General features: G+C 41.7%; 9 non-coding genes across 9 annotated transcripts; all 9 read right to left on the bottom strand.

Annotated features, from left to right (window-relative positions):
* Window positions 1-147: 147 nt before the first annotated feature.
* TRNAV-CAC (transfer RNA valine (anticodon CAC)) lies at window positions 148-220 on the bottom strand. Its single transcript has one exon. It is a non-coding gene; the product is annotated as a tRNA-Val (tRNA).
* Window positions 221-2,879: 2,659 nt separating this feature from the next.
* TRNAP-UGG (transfer RNA proline (anticodon UGG)) lies at window positions 2,880-2,951 on the bottom strand. Its single transcript has one exon. It is a non-coding gene; the product is annotated as a tRNA-Pro (tRNA).
* Window positions 2,952-4,921: 1,970 nt separating this feature from the next.
* TRNAV-CAC (transfer RNA valine (anticodon CAC)) lies at window positions 4,922-4,994 on the bottom strand. Its single transcript has one exon. It is a non-coding gene; the product is annotated as a tRNA-Val (tRNA).
* Window positions 4,995-5,266: 272 nt separating this feature from the next.
* TRNAP-UGG (transfer RNA proline (anticodon UGG)) lies at window positions 5,267-5,338 on the bottom strand. The gene has a single exon. It is a non-coding gene; the product is annotated as a tRNA-Pro (tRNA).
* A 4,712-nt stretch (window positions 5,339-10,050) lies between these two features.
* TRNAP-UGG (transfer RNA proline (anticodon UGG)) lies at window positions 10,051-10,122 on the bottom strand. The gene has a single exon. It is a non-coding gene; the product is annotated as a tRNA-Pro (tRNA).
* A 2,315-nt stretch (window positions 10,123-12,437) lies between these two features.
* Window positions 12,438-12,509, bottom strand: TRNAP-UGG (transfer RNA proline (anticodon UGG)). Its single transcript has one exon. It is a non-coding gene; the product is annotated as a tRNA-Pro (tRNA).
* Window positions 12,510-17,210: 4,701 nt separating this feature from the next.
* TRNAP-UGG (transfer RNA proline (anticodon UGG)) lies at window positions 17,211-17,282 on the bottom strand. Its single transcript has one exon. It is a non-coding gene; the product is annotated as a tRNA-Pro (tRNA).
* A 2,315-nt stretch (window positions 17,283-19,597) lies between these two features.
* Window positions 19,598-19,669, bottom strand: TRNAP-UGG (transfer RNA proline (anticodon UGG)). The gene has a single exon. It is a non-coding gene; the product is annotated as a tRNA-Pro (tRNA).
* A 2,325-nt stretch (window positions 19,670-21,994) lies between these two features.
* Window positions 21,995-22,066, bottom strand: TRNAP-UGG (transfer RNA proline (anticodon UGG)). The gene has a single exon. It is a non-coding gene; the product is annotated as a tRNA-Pro (tRNA).
* Window positions 22,067-23,568: the final 1,502 nt, after the last annotated feature.

The following is a 23,568-nucleotide window of genomic DNA, read 5'->3' on the forward strand; positions in this document are numbered from 1 at the left end:
AACAGATACATCCACACGCCGATTACTTTAGTGTTTTGAGAGAATTCCCTTTCTTGGAACGAGATTGCATGAAATAATCTTCAGGGCTTGGACAATTCCATGGCAAAACTGCACCTATCAACATTGTAGCCAACACAATATAACAACTGTTTCTGCCCGGTTTCGAACCGGGGACCTTTCGCGTGTGAGGCGAACGTGATAACCACTACACTACAGAAACAGATACCTACAGTTGATTTTTCTGTAATGAAACTGCTCCGAACTGGCTATTCCATGGGCCTCTGGCTTTAGATTTCTTTCATGCAACCTGCCCGACATCCCTAGCTGAACGCTCGTACATGCCATGCAAGACCAGATGTGTGGTATTAGCTCAGACTGGGCAGGGCTGAAGCATGAGACTCTAGCAAAGAATTATCCACTACTGCAAAGAAAAAATTGATGTTGGTTTTGAAACGCAAACTTCAAAACAACTTGAAAAGAGTACCAAGAAAAGGGCTCGTCCGGGATTTGAACCTGGGACCTCTCGCACCCAAAGCGAGAATCATACCCCTAGACCAACGAGCCCTCAAAATCCTCTTACCTCTCAAAAGCTAATACCGGCTCTAAGCCCGCAATGAAGATCATGCTGGTATCTTTATGATGCTTGGTCTGTGAATACGCATGAAAGTCAGTCTCAACTTACCCTTTCTCAAACGATAGCACTATCATTTACAAGTGTCTCCTTTTATTCCGTCCCAGCTTTGGACACGTCTTACAGGAAGTCAGCCCTTATTTATATATTTCTGCAGTGGCTGAAGCTTAATGAGAAAGAGTAACAAGTTGTTCATAACAACATAAGAAACACATTGTGCATTTTCTCTCAAATACTCCTTCACTTTGTGCCAAAAAAAATACCAAGGTGAATACCTAGGCCACAGATTCAAGCTAAAGATCTTCCTGCTGAATGCAAGGCGCAATAAAAACTGCATATCGCTGGACTAAAGCATTCCTTGCATAGCCTCTAACATCATAACATAACTGAGCTGCTAGCAGCAAGCTAACCAATACCTTTCTGAAATGAGAATTACATGTGCTTATCGGCTCGATCAGGGCTCGACCAGGCGAGATTTAGAAAAGGTGGAAAGGGTCCAAGTGGATGCCCCTTCCTTTTTAGGGTGGGTCCTGCTGACTATCATAGGATTGCTTGTAAAAGTGGCCAGGGTCAGAGGAAAAGCTGCCAACACTTCTTAGCGTTCTCTATAGATGCAGCCATTTTCTGTGACTGTAATTTCGGCCTTTTCCCAGAAGTCTCTATTCTGCCTATGCAAATTAACAAAAGCAGTGCTTATTCCTCACTTGCTCAAATGTCCTTCCTGTCCAGAAAGCTCTGATTAAGCATGCTTATTTTCTTTTTCTGGGATATTTTAAATTGTTTCGCTGTCCAGTCTGTGGCAGTAGAAAGCTGCTTATGATGCCAGGTTTTGATGAATCCCCAAGGTACAAGTACAGAGGAATATATCAGTCTCTAGGATATGGAACTTTTAGCTAAAACATCACAATATGTGATGCTTGCCAAGAAAACACTACATTCTGGAGCGCTGATGATCAGAACATTCTGCTCCTGAAGGATAGAAAAGACAGCTTGATTGAAATAAAGTCTGTTTATATTGACGCTCTCTCTCTCCCTATATATACATACATGCGTACACACACACACACAGGTATGTCATGCATTTCTTCAGATTTGTTTCAACCATTTACCATTTATTGGAGAATCCCTACTTTTCAAGTGACTGCAAATGAAGTCATCTCTGGCACTTTTTGTGCAAAGTAAGAGACACACATGACACCTTTTTATAAAAGTCATCGGTTTCTTTGTTACTGTGTACTTTCAAAGCATGGGGCTTTCACACGTCAGGTAAACCTGATTAAGACTACACAACAAAAGCAGATGCAGCTTTCTTATCTATGTCGTGATAGAACAGTTGTGAATTGAGTAGAAGAAGGGCCCTGATGTGATACTTATTACATGCAGCCTGTAAGATAGTCAAACATGCAGGCTAGGAAGGAAGATGCAAATATCAATGTATTAGAAAAACACCTAAAGGCGAGTGATATGCTTTCATTCATGCATGGCTAGGAAAAATCGCCATACTGTTGCAAACATTCTTACACCACCAACTGGAAATAAATGATTCTGACATTAAACGTAAAGGTGACAATGCATTTGTATCATCACCTTGAGAAGGATCATCTTGGAATTGAGCCGAGGGCCTCTGCACTCAAAGCCAGAAACACTCCACTAAAATAAGATTCCTGTTGGTGCCAACAATTCTCCATGTTAATGCTTGTTCTAGGTGAGCAGTGAACCGATTGCAGGGCTCTTTTGAAAGCAAGGTCTGAGAACCAACAGATACATCCACACGCCGATTACTTTAGTGTTTTGAGAGCATTCCCTTTCTTGGAACGAGATTGCATGAAATAATCTTCAGGGCTTGGACAATTCCATGGCAAAACAGCACCTATCAACATTGTAGCCAACACAATATAACAACTGTTTCTGCCCGGTTTCGAACCGGGGACCTTTCGCGTGTGAGGCAAACGTGATAACCACTACACTACAGAAACAGATACCTACAGTTGATTTTTCTGTAATGAAACTGCTCCGAACTGGCTATTCCATGGGCCTCTGGCTTTAGATTTCTTTCATGCAACCTGCCCGACATCCCTAGCTGAACGCTCGTACATGCCATGCAAGACCAGATGTTTGGTATTAGCTCAGACTGGGCAGGGCTGAAGCATGAGACTCTAGCAAAGAATTATCCACTACTGCAAAGAAAAAATTGATGTTGGTTTTGAAACGCAAACTTCAAAACAACTTGAAAAGAGTACCAAGAAAAGGGCTCGTCCGGGATTTGAACCCGGGACCTCTCGCACCCAAAGCGAGAATCATACCCCTAGACCAACGAGCCCTCAAAATCCTCTTACCTCTCAAAAGCTAATACCGACTCTAAGCCCGCAATGAAGATCATGCTGGTATCTTTATGATGCTTGGTCTGTGAATACGCATGAAAGTCAGTCTCAACTTACCCTTTCTCAAACGATAGCACTATCATTTACAAGTGTCTCCTTTTATTCCGTCCCAGCTTTGGACACGTCTTACAGGAAGTCAGCCCTTATTTATATATTTCTTCAGTGGCTGAAGCTTAATGAGAAAGAGTAACAAGTTGTTCATAACAACATAAGAAACACATTGTGCATTTTCTCTTAAATACTCCTTCACTTTGTGCCAAAAGAAATACCAAGGTGAATACCTAGGCCACAGATTCAAGCTAAAGATCTTCCTGCTGAATGCAAGGCGCAATAAAAACTGCATATCGCTGGACTAAAGCATTCCTTGCATAGCCTCTAACATCATAACATAACTGAGCTGCTAGCAGCAAGCTAACCAATACCTTTCTGAAATGAGAATTACATGTGCTTATCTGCTCAATCAGTGCTCGATCAGGCGAGATTTAGAAAAGGTGGAAAGGGTCCAAGTGGATGCCCCTTCCTTTTTAGGGTGGGTCCTGCTGACTATCATAGGATTGCTTGTAAAAGTGGCCAGGGTCAGAGGAAAAGCTGCCAACACTTCTTAGCGTTCTCTATAGATGCAGCCATTTTCTGTGACTGTAATTTCGGCCTTTTCCCAGAAGTCTCTATTCTGCCTATGCAAATTAACAAAAGCAGTGCTTATTCCTCACTTGCTCAAATGTCCTTCCTGTCCAGAAAGCTCTGATTAAGCATGCTTATTTTCTTTTTCTGGGATATTTTAAATTGTTTCGCTGTCCAGTCTGTGGCAGTAGAAAGCTGCTTATGATGCCAGGTTTTGATGAATCCCCAAGGTACAAGTACAGAGGAATATATCAGTCTCTAGGATATGGAACTTTTAGCTAACACATCACAATATGTGATGCTTGCCAAGAAAACACTACATTCTGGAGCGCTGATGATCAGAACATTCTGCTCCTGAAGGATAGAAAAGACAGCTTGATTGAAATAAAGTCTGTTTATATTGACGCTCTCTCTCTCCCTATATATACATACATGCGTACACACACACACACAGGTATGTCATGCATTTCTTCAGATTTGTTTCAACCATTTACCATTTATTGGAGAATCCCTACTTTTCAAGTGATTGCAAATGAAGTCATCTCTGGCACTTTTTGTGCAAAGTAAGAGACACACATGACACCTTTTTATAAAAGTCATCGGTTTCTTTGTTACTGTGTACTTTCAAAGCATGGGGCTTTCACACGTCAGGTAAACCTGATTACCACTACACAACAAAAGCAGATGCAGCTTTCTTATCTATGTCGTGATAGAACAGTTGTGAATTGAGTAGAAGAAGGGCCCTGATGTGATACTTATTACATGCAGCCTGTAAGATAGTCAAACATGCAGGCTAAGAAGGAAGATGCAAATATCAATGTATTAGAAAAACACCTAAAGGCGAGTGATATGCTTTCATTCATGCATGGCTAGGAAAAATCGCCATACTGTTGCAAACATTCTTACACCACCAACTGGAAATAAATGATTCTGACATTAAACGTAAAGGTGACAATGCATTTGTATCATCACCTTGAGAAGGATCATCTTGGAATTGAGCCGAGGGCCTCTGCACTCAAAGCCAGAAACACTCCACTAAAATAAGATTCCTGTTGGTGCCAACAATTCTCCATGTTAATGCTTGTTCTAGGTGAGCAGTGAACCGATTGCATGGCTCTTTTGAAAGCAAGGTCTGAGAACCAACAGATACATCCACACGCCGATTACTTTAGTGTTTTGAGAGAATTCCCTTTCTTGGAACGAGATTGCATGAAATAATCTTCAGGGCTTGGACAATTCCATGGCAAAACGGCACCTATCAACATTGTAGCCAACACAATATAACAACTGTTTCTGCCCGGTTTCGAACCGGGGACCTTTCGCGTGTGAGGCGAACGTGATAACCACTACACTACAGAAACAGATACCTACAGTTGATTTTTCTGTAATGAAACTGCTCCGAACTGGCTATTCCATGGGCCTCTGGCTTTAGATTTCTTTCATGCAACCTGCCCGACATCCCTAGCTGAACGCTCGTACATGCCATGCAAGACCAGATGTTTGGTATTAGCTCAGACTGGGCAGGGCTGAAGCATGAGACTCTAGCAAAGAATTATCCACTACTGCAAAGAAAAAATTGATGTTGGTTTTGAAACGCAAACTTCAAAACAACTTGAAAAGAGTACCAAGAAAAGGGCTCGTCCGGGATTTGAACCCGGGACCTCTCGCACCCAAAGCGAGAATCATACCCCTAGACCAACGAGCCCTCAAAATCCTCTTACCTCTCAAAAGCTAATACCGGCTCTAAGCCCGCAATGAAGATCATGCTGGTATCTTTATGATGCTTGGTCTGTGAATACGCATGAAAGTCAGTCTCAACTTACCCTTTCTCAAACGATAGCACTATCATTTACAAGTGTCTCCTTTTATTCCGTCCCAGCTTTGGACACGTCTTACAGGAAGTCAGCCCTTATTTATATATTTCTTCAGTGGCTGAAGCCTAATGAGAAAGAGTAACAAGTTGTTCATAACAACATAAGAAACACATTGTGCATTTTCTCTTAAATACTCCTTCACTTTGTGCCAAAAGAAATACCAAGGTGAATACCTAGGCCACAGATTCAAGCTAAAGATCTTCCTGCTGAATGCAAGGCGCAATAAAAACTGCATATCGCTGGACTAAAGCATTCCTTGCATAGCCTCTAACATCATAACATAACTGAGCTGCTAGCAGCAAGCTAACCAATACCTTTCTGAAATGAGAATGACATGTGCTTATCTGCTCAATCAGTGCTCAATCAGGCTCGATCAGGCGAGATTTAGAAAAGGTGGAAAGGGTCCAAGTGGATGCCCCTTCCTTTTTAGGGTGGGTCCTGCTGACTATCATAGGATTGCTTGTAAAAGTGGCCAGGGTCAGAGGAAAAGCTGCCAACACTTCTTAGCGTTCTCTATAGATGCAGCCATTTTCTGTGACTGTAATTTCGGCCTTTTCCCAGAAGTCTCTATTCTGCCTATGCAAATTAACAAAAGCAGTGCTTATTCCTCACTTGCTCAAATGTCCTTCCTGTCCAGAAAGCTCTGATTAAGCATGCTTATTTTCTTTTTCTGGGATATTTTAAATTGTTTCGCTGTCCAGTCTGTGGCAGTAGAAAGCTGCTTATGATGCCAGGTTTTGATGAAAACCCAAGGTACAAGTACAGAGGAATATATCAGTCTCTAGGATATGGAACTTTTAGCTAACACATCACAATATGTGATGCTTGCCAAGAAAACACTACATTCTGGAGCGCTGATGATCAGAACATTCTGCTCCTGAAGGATAGAAAAGACAGCTTGATTGAAATAAAGTCTGTTTATATTGACGCTCTCTCTCTCCCTATATATACATACATGCATACACACACACACACAGGTATGTCATGCATTTCTTCAGATTTGTTTCAACCATTTACCATTTATTGGAGAATCCCTACTTTTCAAGTGACTGCAAATGAAGTCATCTCTGGCACTTTTTGTGCAAAGTAAGAGACACACATGACACCTTTTTATAAAAGTCATCGGTTTCTTTGTTACTGTGTACTTTCAAAGCATGGGGCTTTCACACGTCAGGTAAACCTGATTACCACTACACAACAAAAGCAGATGCAGCTTTCTTATCTATGTCGTGATAGAACAGTTGTGAATTGAGTAGAAGAAGGGCCCTGATGTGATACTTATTACATGCAGCCTGTAAGATAGTCAAACATGCAGGCTAGGAAGGAAGATGCAAATATCAATGTATTAGAAAAACACCTAAAGGCGAGTGATATGCTTTCATTCATGCATGGCTAGGAAAAATCGCCATACTGTTGCAAACATTCTTACACCACCAACTGGAAATGAATGATTCTGACATTAAACGTAAAGGTGACAATGCCTTTGTATCATCACCCTGAGAAGGATCATCTTGGAATTGAGCCGAGGGCCTCTGCACTCAAAGCCAGAAACACTCCACTAAAATAAGATTCCTGTTGGTGCCAACAATTCTCCATGTTAATGCTTGTTCTAGGTGAGCAGTGAACCGATTGCAGGGCTCTTTTGAAAGCAAGGTCTGAGAACCAACAGATACATCCACACGCCGATTACTTTAGTGTTTTGAGAGAATTCCCTTTCTTGGAACGAGATTGCATGAAATAATCTTCAGGGCTTGGACAATTCCATGGCAAAACAGCACCTATCAACATTGTAGCCAACACAATATAACAACTGTTTCTGCCCAGTTTCGAACCGGGGACCTTTCGCGTGTGAGGCGAACGTGATAACCACTACACTACAGAAACAGATACCTACAGTTGATTTTTCTGTAATGAAACTGCTCCGAACTGGCTATTCCATGGGCCTCTGGCTTTAGATTTCTTTCATGCAACCTGCCCGACATCCCTAGCTGAACGCTCGTACATGCCATGCAAGACCAGATGTGTGGTATTAGCTCAGACTGGGCAGGGCTGAAGCATGAGACTCTAGCAAAGAATTATCCACTACTGCAAAGAAAAAATTGATGTTGGTTTTGAAACGCAAACTTCAAAACAACTTGAAAAGAGTACCAAGAAAAGGGCTCGTCCGGGATTTGAACCTGGGACCTCTCGCACCCAAAGCGAGAATCATACCCCTAGACCAACGAGCCCTCAAAATCCTCTTACCTCTCAAAAGCTAATACCGGCTCTAAGCCCGCAATGAAGATCATGCTGGTATCTTTATGATGCTTGGTCTGTGAATACGCATGAAAGTCAGTCTCAACTTACCCTTTCTCAAACGATAGCACTATCATTTACAAGTGTCTCCTTTTATTCCGTCCCAGCTTTGGACACGTCTTACAGGAAGTCAGCCCTTATTTATATATTTCTGCAGTGGCTGAAGCTTAATGAGAAAGAGTAACAAGTTGTTCATAACAACATAAGAAACACATTGTGCATTTTCTCTCAAATACTCCTTCACTTTGTGCCAAAAAAAATACCAAGGTGAATACCTAGGCCACAGATTCAAGCTAAAGATCTTCCTGCTGAATGCAAGGCGCAATAAAAACTGCATATCGCTGGACTAAAGCATTCCTTGCATAGCCTCTAACATCATAACATAACTGAGCTGCTAGCAGCAAGCTAACCAATACCTTTCTGAAATGAGAATTACATGTGCTTATCGGCTCGATCAGGGCTCGATCAGGCGAGATTTAGAAAAGGTGGAAAGGGTCCAAGTGGATGCCCCTTCCTTTTTAGGGTGGGTCCTGCTGACTATCATAGGATTGCTTGTAAAAGTGGCCAGGGTCAGAGGAAAAGCTGCCAACACTTCTTAGCGTTCTCTATAGATGCAGCCATTTTCTGTGACTGTAATTTCGGCCTTTTCCCAGAAGTCTCTATTCTGCCTATGCAAATTAACAAAAGCAGTGCTTATTCCTCACTTGCTCAAATGTCCTTCCTGTCCAGAAAGCTCTGATTAAGCATGCTTATTTTCTTTTTCTGGGATATTTTAAATTGTTTCGCTGTCCAGTCTGTGGCAGTAGAAAGCTGCTTATGATGCCAGGTTTTGATGAATCCCCAAGGTACAAGTACAGAGGAATATATCAGTCTCTAGGATATGGAACTTTTAGCTAAAACATCACAATATGTGATGCTTGCCAAGAAAACACTACATTCTGGAGCGCTGATGATCAGAACATTCTGCTCCTGAAGGATAGAAAAGACAGCTTGATTGAAATAAAGTCTGTTTATATTGACGCTCTCTCTCTCCCTATATATACATACATGCGTACACACACACACACAGGTATGTCATGCATTTCTTCAGATTTGTTTCAACCATTTACCATTTATTGGAGAATCCCTACTTTTCAAGTGACTGCAAATGAAGTCATCTCTGGCACTTTTTGTGCAAAGTAAGAGACACACATGACACCTTTTTATAAAAGTCATCGGTTTCTTTGTTACTGTGTACTTTCAAAGCATGGGGCTTTCACACGTCAGGTAAACCTGATTACCACTACACAACAAAAGCAGATGCAGCTTTCTTATCTATGTCGTGATAGAACAGTTGTGAATTGAGTAGAAGAAGGGCCCTGATGTGATACTTATTACATGCAGCCTGTAAGATAGTCAAACATGCAGGCTAGGAAGGAAGATGCAAATATCAATGTATTAGAAAAACACCTAAAGGCGAGTGATATGCTTTCATTCATGCATGGCTAGGAAAAATCGCCATACTGTTGCAAACATTCTTACACCACCAACTGGAAATAAATGATTCTGACATTAAACGTAAAGGTGACAATGCATTTGTATCATCACCTTGAGAAGGATCATCTTGGAATTGAGCCGAGGGCCTCTGCACTCAAAGCCAGAAACACTCCACTAAAATAAGATTCCTGTTGGTGCCAACAATTCTCCATGTTAATGCTTGTTCTAGGTGAGCAGTGAACCGATTGCAGGGCTCTTTTGAAAGCAAGGTCTGAGAACCAACAGATACATCCACACGCCGATTACTTTAGTGTTTTGAGAGCATTCCCTTTCTTGGAACGAGATTGCATGAAATAATCTTCAGGGCTTGGACAATTCCATGGCAAAACGGCACCTATCAACATTGTAGCCAACACAATATAACAACTGTTTCTGCCCGGTTTCGAACCGGGGACCTTTCACGTGTGAGGCAAACGTGATAACCACTACACTACAGAAACAGATACCTACAGTTGATTTTTCTGTAATGAAACTGCTCCGAACTGGCTATTCCATGGGCCTCTGGCTTTAGATTTCTTTCATGCAACCTGCCCGACATCCCTAGCTGAACGCTCGTACATGCCATGCAAGACCAGATGTTTGGTATTAGCTCAGACTGGGCAGGGCTGAAGCATGAGACTCTAGCAAAGAATTATCCACTACTGCAAAGAAAAAATTGATGTTGGTTTTGAAACGCAAACTTCAAAACAACTTGAAAAGAGTACCAAGAAAAGGGCTCGTCCGGGATTTGAACCCGGGACCTCTCGCACCCAAAGCGAGAATCATACCCCTAGACCAACGAGCCCTCAAAATCCTCTTACCTCTCAAAAGCTAATACCGGCTCTAAGCCCGCAATGAAGATCATGCTGGTATCTTTATGATGCTTGGTCTGTGAATACGCATGAAAGTCAGTCTCAACTTACCCTTTCTCAAACGATAGCACTATCATTTACAAGTGTCTCCTTTTATTCCGTCCCAGCTTTGGACACGTCTTACAGGAAGTCAGCCCTTATTTATATATTTCTTCAGTGGCTGAAGCTTAATGAGAAAGAGTAACAAGTTGTTCATAACAACATAAGAAACACATTGTGCATTTTCTCTTAAATACTCCTTCACTTTGTGCCAAAAGAAATACCAAGGTGAATACCTAGGCCACAGATTCAAGCTAAAGATCTTCCTGCTGAATGCAAGGCGCAATAAAAACTGCATATCGCTGGACTAAAGCATTCCTTGCATAGCCTCTAACATCATAACATAACTGAGCTGCTAGCAGCAAGCTAACCAATACCTTTCTGAAATGAGAATGACATGTGCTTATCTGCTCAATCAGTGCTCAATCAGGCTCGATCAAGAAAAGGTGGAAAGGGTCCAAGTGGATGCCCCTTCCTTTTTAGGGTGGGTCCTGCTGACTATCATAGGATTGCTTGTAAAAGTGGCCAGGGTCAGAGGAAAAGCTGCCAACACTTCTTAGCGTTCTCTATAGATGCAGCCATTTTCTGTGACTGTAATTTCGGCCTTTTCCCAGAAGTCTCTATTCTGCCTATGCAAATTAACAAAAGCAGTGCTTATTCCTCACTTGCTCAAATGTCCTTCCTGTCCAGAAAGCTCTGATTAAGCATGCTTATTTTCTTTTTCTGGGATATTTTAAATTGTTTCGCTGTCCAGTCTGTGGCAGTAGAAAGCTGCTTATGATGCCAGGTTTTGATGAATCCCCAAGGTACAAGTACAGAGGAATATATCAGTCTCTAGGATATGGAACTTTTAGCTAACACATCACAATATGTGATGCTTGCCAAGAAAACACTACATTCTGGAGCGCTGATGATCAGAACATTCTGCTCCTGAAGGATAGAAAAGACAGCTTGATTGAAATAAAGTCTGTTTATATTGACGCTCTCTCTCTCCCCATATATACATACATGCATACACACACACACACAGGTATGTCATGCATTTCTTCAGATTTGTTTCAACCATTTACCATTTATTGGAGAATCCCTACTTTTCAAGTGACTGCAAATGAAGTCATCTCTGGCACTTTTTGTGCAAAGTAAGAGACACACATGACACCTTTTTATAAAAGTCATCGGTTTCTTTGTTACTGTGTACTTTCAAAGCATGGGGCTTTCACACGTCAGGTAAACCTGATTACCACTACACAACAAAAGCAGATGCAGCTTTCTTATCTATGTCGTGATAGAACAGTTGTGAATTGAGTAGAAGAAGGGCCCTGATGTGATACTTATTACATGCAGCCTGTAAGATAGTCAAACATGCAGGCTAGGAAGGAAGATGCAAATATCAATGTATTAGAAAAACACCTAAAGGCGAGTGATATGCTTAAATTCATGCATGGCTAGGAAAAATCGCCATACTGTTGCAAACATTCTTACACCACCAACTGGAAATAAATGATTCTGACATTAAACGTAAAGGTGACAATGCATTTGTATCATCACCTTGAGAAGGATCATCTTGGAATTGAGCCGAGGGCCTCTGCACTCAAAGCCAGAAACACTCCACTAAAATAAGATTCCTGTTGGTGCCAACAATTCTCCATGTTAATGCTTGTTCTAGGTGAGCAGTGAACCGATTGCAGGGCTCTTTTGAAAGCAAGGTCTGAGAACCAACAGATACATCCACACGCCGATTACTTTAGTGTTTTGAGAGAATTCCCTTTCTTGGAACGAGATTGCATGAAATAATCTTCAGGGCTTGGACAATTCCATGGCAAAACGGCACCTATCAACATTGTAGCCAACACAATATAACAACTGTTTCTGCCCGGTTTCGAACCGGGGACCTTTCGCGTGTGAGGCAAACGTGATAACCACTACACTACAGAAACAGATACCTACAGTTGATTTTTCTGTAATGAAACTGCTCCGAACTGGCTATTCCATGGGCCTCTGGCTTTAGATTTCTTTCATGCAACCTGCCCGACATCCCTAGCTGAACGCTCGTACATGCCATGCAAGACCAGATGTTTGGTATTAGCTCAGACTGGGCAGGGCTGAAGCATGAGACTCTAGCAAAGAATTATCCACTACTGCAAAGAAAAAATTGATGTTGGTTTTGAAACGCAAACTTCAAAACAACTTGAAAAGAGTACCAAGAAAAGGGCTCGTCCGGGATTTGAACCCGGGACCTCTCGCACCCAAAGCGAGAATCATACCCCTAGACCAACGAGCCCTCAAAATCCTCTTACCTCTCAAAAGCTAATACCGGCTCTAAGCCCGCAATGAAGATCATGCTGGTATCTTTATGATGCTTGGTCTGTGAATACGCATGAAAGTCAGTCTCAACTTACCCTTTCTCAAACGATAGCACTATCATTTACAAGTGTCTCCTTTTATTCCGTCCCAGCTTTGGACACGTCTTACAGGAAGTCAGCCCTTATTTATATATTTCTGCAGTGGCTGAAGCTTAATGAGAAAGAGTAACAAGTTGTTCATAACAACATAAGAAACACATTGTGCATTTTCTCTCAAATACTCCTTCACTTTGTGCCAAAAAAAATACCAAGGTGAATACCTAGGCCACAGATTCAAGCTAAAGATCTTCCTGCTGAATGCAAGGCGCAATAAAAACTGCATATCGCTGGACTAAAGCATTCCTTGCATAGCCTCTAACATCATAACATAACTGAGCTGCTAGCAGCAAGCTAACCAATACCTTTCTGAAATGAGAATGACATGTGCTTATCTGCTCGATCAGGCTCGATCAGGCGAGATTTAGAAAAGGTGGAAAGGGTCCAAGTGGATGCCCCTTCCTTTTTAGGGTGGGTCCTGCTGACTATCATAGGATTGCTTGTAAAAGTGGCCAGGGTCAGAGGAAAAGCTGCCAACACTTCTTAGCGTTCTCTATAGATGCAGCCATTTTCTGTGACTGTAATTTCGGCCTTTTCCCAGAAGTCTCTATTCTGCCTATGCAAATTAACAAAAGCAGTGCTTATTCCTCACTTGCTCAAATGTCCTTCCTGTCCAGAAAGCTCTGATTAAGCATGCTTATTTTCTTTTTCTGGGATATTTTAAATTGTTTCGCTGTCCAGTCTGTGGCAGTAGAAAGCTGCTTATGATGCCAGGTTTTGATGAATCCCCAAGGTACAAGTACAGAGGAATATATCAGTCTCTAGGATATGGAACTTTTAGCTAACACATCACAATATGTGATGCTTGCCAAGAAAACACTACATTCTGGAGCGCTGATGATCAGAACATTCTGCTCCTGAAGGATAGAAAAGACAGCTTGATTGAAATAAAGTCTGTTTATATTGACGCTCTCTCTCTCCCTATATATACATACATGCGTACACACACACACACAGGTATGTCATGCATTTCTTCAGATTTGTTTCAACCATTTACCATTTATTGGAGAATCCCTACTTTTCAAGTGACTGCAAATGAAGTCATCTCTGGCACTTTTTGTGCAAAGTAAGAGACACACATGACACCTTTTTATAAAAGTCATCGGTTTCTTTGTTACTGTGTACTTTCAAAGCATGGGGCTTTCACACGTCAGGTAAACCTGATTACCACTACACAACAAAAGCAGATGCAGCTTTCTTATCTATGTCGTGATAGAACAGTTGTGAATTGAGTAGAAGAAGGGCCCTGATGTGATACTTATTACATGCAGCCTGTAAGATAGTCAAACATGCAGGCTAGGAAGGAAGATGCAAATATCAATGTATTAGAAAAACACCTAAAGGCGAGTGATATGCTTTCATTCATGCATGGCTAGGAAAAATCGCCATACTGTTGCAAACATTCTTACACCACCAACTGGAAATAAATGATTCTGACATTAAACGTAAAGGTGACAATGCATTTGTATCATCACCTTGAGAAGGATCATCTTGGAATTGAGCCGAGGGCCTCTGCACTCAAAGCCAGAAACACTCCACTAAAATAAGATTCCTGTTGGTGCCAACAATTCTCCATGTTAATGCTTGTTCTAGGTGAGCAGTGAACCGATTGCAGGGCTCTTTTGAAAGCAAGGTCTGAGAACCAACAGATACATCCACACGCCGATTACTTTAGTGTTTTGAGAGAATTCCCTTTCTTGGAACGAGATTGCATGAAATAATCTTCAGGGCTTGGACAATTCCATGGCAAAACAGCACCTATCAACATTGTAGCCAACACAATATAACAACTGTTTCTGCCCGGTTTCGAACCGGGGACCTTTCGCGTGTGAGGCAAACGTGATAACCACTACACTACAGAAACAGATACCTACAGTTGATTTTTCTGTAATGAAACTGCTCCGAACTGGCTATTCCATGGGCCTCTGGCTTTAGATTTCTTTCATGCAACCTGCCCGACATCCCTAGCTGAACGCTCGTACATGCCATGCAAGACCAGATGTTTGGTATTAGCTCAGACTGGGCAGGGCTGAAGCATGAGACTCTAGCAAAGAATTATCCACTACTGCAAAGAAAAAATTGATGTTGGTTTTGAAACGCAAACTTCAAAACAACTTGAAAAGAGTACCAAGAAAAGGGCTCGTCCGGGATTTGAACTCGGGACCTCTCGCACCCAAAGCGAGAATCATACCCCTAGACCAACGAGCCCTCAAAATCCTCTTACCTCTCAAAAGCTAATACCGGCTCTAAGCCCGCAATGAAGATCATGCTGGTATCTTTATGATGCTTGGTCTGTGAATACGCATGAAAGTCAGTCTCAACTTACCCTTTCTCAAACGATAGCACTATCATTTACAAGTGTCTCCTTTTATTCCGTCCCAGCTTTGGACACGTCTTACAGGAAGTCAGCCCTTATTTATATATTTCTGCAGTGGCTGAAGCTTAATGAGAAAGAGTAACAAGTTGTTCATAACAACATAAGAAACACATTGTGCATTTTCTCTCAAATACTCCTTCACTTTGTGCCAAAAAAAATACCAAGGTGAATACCTAGGCCACAGATTCAAGCTAAAGATCCTCCTGCTGAATGCAAGGCGCAATAAAAACTGCATATCGCTCGACTAAAGCATTCCTTGCATAGCCTCTAACATCATAACATAACTGAGCTGCTAGCAGCAAGCTAACCAATACCTTTCTGAAATGAGAATGACATGTGCTTATCTGCTCAATCAGTGCTCGATCAGGCGAGATTTAGAAAAGGTGGAAAGGGTCCAAGTGGATGCCCCTTCCTTTTTAGGGTGGGTCCTGCTGACTATCATAGGATTGCTTGTAAAAGTGGCCAGGGTCAGAGGAAAAGCTGCCAACACTTCTTAGCGTTCTCTATAGATGCAGCCATTTTCTGTGACTGTAATTTCGGCCTTTTCCCAGAAGTCTCTATTCTGCCTATGCAAATTAACAAAAGCAGTGCTTATTCCTCACTTGCTCAAATGTCCTTCCTGTCCAGAAAGCTCTGATTAAGCATGCTTATTTTCTTTTTCTGGGATATTTTAAATTGTTTCGCTGTCCAGTCTGTGGCAGTAGAAAGCTGCTTATGATGCCAGGTTTTGATGAATCCCCAAGGTACAAGTACAGAGGAATATATCAGTCTCTAGGATATGGAACTTTTAGCTAACACATCACAATATGTGATGCTTGCCAAGAAAACACTACATTCTGGAGCGCTGATGATCAGAACATTCTGCTCCTGAAGGATAGAAAAGACAGCTTGATTGAAATAAAGTCTGTTTATATTGACGCTCTCTCTCTCCCTATATATACATACATGCGTACACACACACACACAGGTATGTCATGCATTTCTTCAGATTTGTTTCAACCATTTACCATTTATTGGAGAATCCCTACTTTTCAAGTGACTGCAAATGAAGTCATCTCTGGCACTTTTTGTGCAAAGTAAGAGACACACATGACACCTTTTTATAAAAGTCATCGGTTTCTTTGTTACTGTGTACTTTCAAAGCATGGGGCTTTCACACGTCAGGTAAACCTGATTACCACTACACAACAAAAGCAGATGCAGCTTTCTTATCTATGTCGTGATAGAACAGTTGTGAATTGAGTAGAAGAAGGGCCCTGATGTGATACTTATTACATGCAGCCTGTAAGATAGTCAAACATGCAGGCTAGGAAGGAAGATGCAAATATCAATGTATTAGAAAAACACCTAAAGGCGAGTGATATGCTTTCATTCATGCATGGCTAGGAAAAATCGCCATACTGTTGCAAACATTCTTACACCACCAACTGGAAATAAATGATTCTGACATTAAACGTAAAGGTGACAATGCATTTGTATCATCACCTTGAGAAGGATCATCTTGGAATTGAGCCGAGGGCCTCTGCACTCAAAGCCAGAAACACTCCACTAAAATAAGATTCCTGTTGGTGCCAACAATTCTCCATGTTAATGCTTGTTCTAGGTGAGCAGTGAACCGATTGCAGGGCTCTTTTGAAAGCAAGGTCTGAGAACCAACAGATACATCCACACGCCGATTACTTTAGTGTTTTGAGAGAATTCCCTTTCTTGGAACGAGATTGCATGAAATAATCTTCAGGGCTTGGACAATTCCATGGCAAAACGGCACCTATCAACATTGTAGCCAACACAATATAACAACTGTTCCTGCCCGGTTTCAAACCGGGGACCTTTCGCGTGTGAGGCAAACGTGATAACCACTACACTACAGAAACAGATACCTACAGTTGATTTTTCTGTAATGAAACTGCTCCGAACTGGCTATTCCATGGGCCTCTGGCTTTAGATTTCTTTCATGCAACCTGCCCGACATCCCTAGCTGAACGCTCGTACATGCCATGCAAGACCAGATGTTTGGTATTAGCTCAGACTGGGCAGGGCTAAAGCATGAGACTCTAGCAAAGAATTATCCACTACTGCAAAGAAAAAATTGATGTTGGTTTTGAAACGCAAACTTCAAAACAACTTGAAAAGAGTACCAAGAAAAGGGCTCGTCCGGGATTTGAACCCGGGACCTCTCGCACCCAAAGCGAGAATCATACCCCTAGACCAACGAGCCCTCAAAATCCTCTTACCTCTCAAAAGCTAATACCGGCTCTAAGCCCGCAATGAAGATCATGCTGGTATCTTTATGATGCTTGGTCTGTGAATACGCATGAAAGTCAGTCTCAACTTACCCTTTCTCAAACGATAGCACTATCATTTACAAGTGTCTCCTTTTATTCCGTCCCAGCTTTGGACACGTCTTACAGGAAGTCAGCCCTTATTTATATATTTCTGCAGTGGCTGAAGCTTAATGAGAAAGAGTAACAAGTTGTTCATAACAACATAAGAAACACATTGTGCATTTTCTCTCAAATACTCCTTCACTTTGTGCCCAAAAAAATACCAAGGTGAATACCTAGGCCACAGATTCAAGCTAAAGATCCTCCTGCTGAATGCAAGGCGCAATAAAAACTGCATATCGCTGGACTAAAGCATTCCTTGCATAGCCTCTAACATCATAACATAACTGAGCTGCTAGCAGCAAGCTAACCAATACCTTTCTGAAATGAGAATGACATGTGCTTATCTGCTCAATCAGTGCTCGATCAGGCGAGATTTAGAAAAGGTGGAAAGGGTCCAAGTGGATGCCCCTTCCTTTTTAGGGTGGGTCCTGCTGACTATCATAGGATTGCTTGTAAAAGTGGCCAGGGTCAGAGGAAAAGCTGCCAACACTTCTTAGCGTTCTCTATAGATGCAGCCATTTTCTGTGACTGTAATTTCGGCCTTTTCCCAGAAGTCTCTATTCTGCCTATGCAAATTAACAAAAGCAGTGCTTATTCCTCACTTGCTCAAATGTCCTTCCTGTCCAGAAAGCTCTGATTAAGCATGCTTATTTTCTTTTTCTGGGATATTTTAAATTGTTTCGCTGTCCAGTCTGTGGCAGTAGAAAGCTGCTTATGATGCCAGGTTTTGATGAATCCCCAAGGTACAAGTACAGAGGAATATATCAGTCTCTAGGATATGGAACTTTTAGCTAACACATCACAATATGTGATGCTTGCCAAGAAAACACTACATTCTGGAGCGCTGATGATCAGAACATTCTGCTCCTGAAGGATAGAAAAGACAGCTTGATTGAAATAAAGTCTGTTTATATTGACGCTCTCTCTCTCCCTATATATACATACATGCGTACACACACACACACAGGTATGTCATGCATTTCTTCAGATTTGTTTCAACCATTTACCATTTATTGGAGAATCCCTACTTTTCAAGTGACTGCAAATGAAGTCATCTCTGGCACTTTTTGTGCAAAGTAAGAGACACACATGACACCTTTTTATAAAAGTCATCGGTTTCTTTGTTACTGTGTACTTTCAAAGCATGGGGCTTTCACACGTCAGGTAAACCTGATTACCACTACACAACAAAAGCAGATGCAGCTTTCTTATCTATGTCGTGATAGAACAGTTGTGAATTGAGTAGAAGAAGGGCCCTGATGTGATACTTATTACATGCAGCCTGTAAGATAGTCAAACATGCAGGCTAGGAAGGAAGATGCAAATATCAATGTATTAGAAAAACACCTAAAGGCGAGTGATATGCTTTCAATTATGCATGGCTAGGAAAAATCGCCATACTGTTGCAAACATTCTTACACCACCAACTGGAAATAAATGATTCTGACATTAAACGTAAAGGTGACAATGCATTTGTATCATCACCTTGAGAAGGATCATCTTGGAATTGAGCCGAGGGCCTCTGCACTCAAAGCCAGAAACACTCCACTAAAATAAGATTCCTGTTGGTGCCAACAATTCTCCATGTTAATGCTTGTTCTAGGAGAGCAGTGAACCGATTGCAGGGCTCTTTTGAAAGCAAGGTCTGAGAACCAACAGATACATCCACACGCCGATTACTTTAGTGTTTTGAGAGAATTCCCTTTCTTGGAACGAGATTGCATGAAATAATCTTCAGGGCTTGGACAATTCCATGGCAAAACGGCACCTATCAACATTGTAGCCAACACAATATAACAACTGTTTCTGCCCGGTTTCAAACCGGGGACCTTTCGCGTGTGAGGCAAACGTGATAACCACTACACTACAGAAACAGATACCTACAGTTGATTTTTCTGTAATGAAACTGCTCCGAACTGGCTATTCCATGGGCCTCTGGCTTTAGATTTCTTTCATGCAACCTGCCCGACATCCCTAGCTGAACGCTCGTACATGCCATGCAAGACCAGATGTTTGGTATTAGCTCAGACTGGGCAGGGCTGAAGCATGAGACTCTAGCAAAGAATTATCCACTACTGCAAAGAAAAAATTGATGTTGGTTTTGAAACGCAAACTTCAAAACAACTTGAAAAGAGTACCAAGAAAAGGGCTCGTCCGGGATTTGAACCCGGGACCTCTCGCACCCAAAGCGAGAATCATACCCCTAGACCAACGAGCCCTCAAAATCCTCTTACCTCTCAAAAGCTAATACCGGCTCTAAGCCCGCAATGAAGATCATGCTGGTATCTTTATGATGCTTGGTCTGTGAATACGCATGAAAGTCAGTCTCAACTTACCCTTTCTCAAACGATAGCACTATCATTTACAAGTGTCTCCTTTTATTCCGTCCCAGCTTTGGACACGTCTTACAGGAAGTCAGCCCTTATTTATATATTTCTGCAGTGGCTGAAGCTTAATGAGAAAGAGTAACAAGTTGTTCATAACAACATAAGAAACACATTGTGCATTTTCTCTCAAATACTCCTTCACTTTGTGCCAAAAGAAATACCAAGGTGAATACCTAGGCCACAGATTCAAGCTAAAGATCTTCCTGCTGAATGCAAGGCGCAATAAAAACTGCATATCGCTGGACTAAAGCATTCCTTGCATAGCCTCTAACATCATAACATAACTGAGCTGCTAGCAGCAAGCTAACCAATACCTTTCTGAAATGAGAATGACATGTGCTTATCTGCTCAATCAGTGCTCAATCAGGCTCGATCAGGCGAGATTTAGAAAAGGTGGAAAGGGTCCAAGTGGATGCCCCTTCCTTTTTAGGGTGGGTCCTGCTCACTATCATAGGATTGCTTGTAAAAGTGGCCAGGGTCAGAGGAAAAGCTGCCAACACTTCTTAGCGTTCTCTATAGATGCAGCCATTTTCTGTGACTGTAATTTCGGCCTTTTCCCAGAAGTCTCTATTCTGCCTATGCAAATTAACAAAAGCAGTGCTTATTCCTCACTTGCTCAAATGTCCTTCCTGTCCAGAAAGCTCTGATTAAGCATGCTTATTTTCTTTTTCTGGGATATTTTAAATTGTTTCGCTGTCCAGTCTGTGGCAGTAGAAAGCTGCTTATGATGCCAGGTTTTGATGAATCCCCAAGGTACAAGTACAGAGGAATATATCAGTCTCTAGGATATGGAACTTTTAGCTAACACATCACAATATGTGATGCTTGCCAAGAAAACACTACATTCTGGAGCGCTGATGATCAGAACATTCTGCTCCTGAAGGATAGAAAAGACAGCTTGATTGAAATAAAGTCTGTTTATATTGACGCTCTCTCTCTCCCTATATATACATACATGCGTACACACACACACACAGGTATGTCATGCATTTCTTCAGATTTGTTTCAACCATTTACCATTTATTGGAGAATCCCTACTTTTCAAGTGACTGCAAATGAAGTCATCTCTGGCACTTTTTGTGCAAAGTAAGAGACACACATGACACCTTTTTATAAAAGTCATCGGTTTCTTTGTTACTGTGTACTTTCAAAGCATGGGGCTTTCACACGTCAGGTAAACCTGATTACCACTACACAACAAAAGCAGATGCAGCTTTCTTATCTATGTCGTGATAGAACAGTTGTGAATTGAGTAGAAGAAGGGCCCTGATGTGATACTTATTACATGCAGCCTGTAAGATAGTCAAACATGCAGGCTAGGAAGGAAGATGCAAATATCAATGTATTAGAAAAACACCTAAAGGCGAGTGATATGCTTTCATTCATGCATGGCTAGGAAAAATCGCCATACTGTTGCAAACATTCTTACACCACCAACTGGAAATAAATGATTCTGACATTAAACGTAAAGGTGACAATGCATTTGTATCATCACCTTGAGAAGGATCATCTTGGAATTGAGCCGAGGGCCTCTGCACTCAAAGCCAGAAACACTCCACTAAAATAAGATTCCTGTTGGTGCCAACAATTCTCCATGTTAATGCTTGTTCTAGGTGAGCAGTGAACCGATTGCAGGGCTCTTTTGAAAGCAAGGTCTGAGAACCAACAGATACATCCACACGCCGATTACTTTAGTGTTTTGAGAGAATTCCCTTTCTTGGAACGAGATTGCATGAAATAATCTTCAGGGCTTGGACAATTCCATGGCAAAACGGCACCTATCAACATTGTAGCCAACACAATATAACAACTGTTTCTGCCCGGTTTCAAACCGGGGACCTTTCGCGTGTGAGGCAAACGTGATAACCACTACACTACAGAAACAGATACCTACAGTTGATTTTTCTGTAATGAAACTGCTCCGAACTGGCTATTCCATGGGCCTCTGGCTTTAGATTTCTTTCATGCAACCTGCCCGACATCCCTAGCTGAACGCTCGTACATGCCATGCAAGACCAGATGTTTGGTATTAGCTCAGACTGGGCAGGGCTAAAGCATGAGACTCTAGCAAAGAATTATCCACTACTGCAAAGAAAAAATTGATGTTGGTTTTGAAACGCAAACTTCAAAACAACTTGAAAAGAGTACCAAGAAAAGGGCTCGTCCGGGATTTGAACCCGGGACCTCTCGCACCCAAAGCGAGAATCATACCCCTAGACCAACGAGCCCTCAAAATCCTCTTACCTCTCAAAAGCTAATACCGGCTCTAAGCCCGCAATGAAGATCATGCTGGTATCTTTATGATGCTTGGTCTGTGAATACGCATGAAAGTCAGTCTCAACTTACCCTTTCTCAAACGATAGCACTATCATTTACAAGTGTCTCCTTTTATTCCGTCCCAGCTTTGGACACGTCTTACAGGAAGTCAGCCCTTATTTATATATTTCTGCAGTGGCTGAAGCTTAATGAGAAAGAGTAACAAGTTGTTCATAACAACATAAGAAACACATTGTGCATTTTCTCTCAAATACTCCTTCACTTTGTGCCAAAAGAAATACCAAGGTGAATACCTAGGTCACAGATTCAAGCTAAAGATCTTCCTGCTGAATGCAAGGCGCAATAAAAACTGCATATCGCTGGACGAAAGCATTCCTTGCATAGCCTCTAACATCATAACATAACTGAGCTGCTAGCAGCAAGCTAACCAATACCTTTCTGAAATGAGAATGACATGTGCTTATCTGCTCAATCAGTGCTCAATCAGGCGAGATTTAGAAAAGGTGGAAAGGGTCCAAGTGGATGCCCCTTCCTTTTTAGGGTGGGTCCTGCTGACTATCATAGGATTGCTTGTAAAAGTGGTCAGGGTCAGAGGAAAAGCTGCCAGCACTTCTTAGCGTTCTCTATAGATGCAGCCATTTTCTGTGACTGTAATTTCGGCCTTTTCCCAGAAGTCTCTATTCTGCCTATGCAAATTAACAAAAGCAGTGCTTATTCCTCACTTGCTCAAATGTCCTTCCTGTCCAGAAAGCTCTGATTAAGCATGCTTATTTTCTTTTTCTGGGATATTTTAAATTGTTTCGCTGTCCAGTCTGTGGCAGTAGAAAGCTGCTTATGATGCCAGGTTTTGATGAATCCCCAAGGTACAAGTACAGAGGAATATATCAGTCTCTAGGATATGGAACTTTTAGCTAACACATCACAATATGTGATGCTTGCCAAGAAAACACTACATTCTGGAGCGCTGATGATCAGAACATTCTGCTCCTGAAGGATAGAAAAGACAGCTTGATTGAAATAAAGTCTGTTTATATTGACGCTCTCTCTCTCCCTATATATACATACATGCGTACACACACACACACAGGTATGTCATGCATTTCTTCAGATTTGTTTCAACCATTTACCATTTATTGGAGAATCCCTACTTTTCAAGTGACTGCAAATGAAGTCATCTCTGGCACTTTTTGTGCAAAGTAAGAGACACACATGACACCTTTTTATAAAAGTCATCGGTTTCTTTGTTACTGTGTACTTTCAAAGCATGGGGCTTTCACACGTCAGGTAAACCTGATTACCACTACACAACAAAAGCAGATGCAGCTTTCTTATCTATGTCGTGATAGAACAGTTGTGAATTGAGTAGAAGAAGGGCCCTGATGTGATACTTATTACATGCAGCCTGTAAGATAGTCAAACATGCAGGCTAGGAAGGAAGATGCAAATATCAATG

Source organism: Triturus cristatus, chromosome 8 (assembly GCF_964204655.1).
Source record: "Triturus cristatus chromosome 8, aTriCri1.1, whole genome shotgun sequence".
Classification (NCBI taxonomy): domain Eukaryota; kingdom Metazoa; phylum Chordata; class Amphibia; order Caudata; family Salamandridae; genus Triturus; species Triturus cristatus.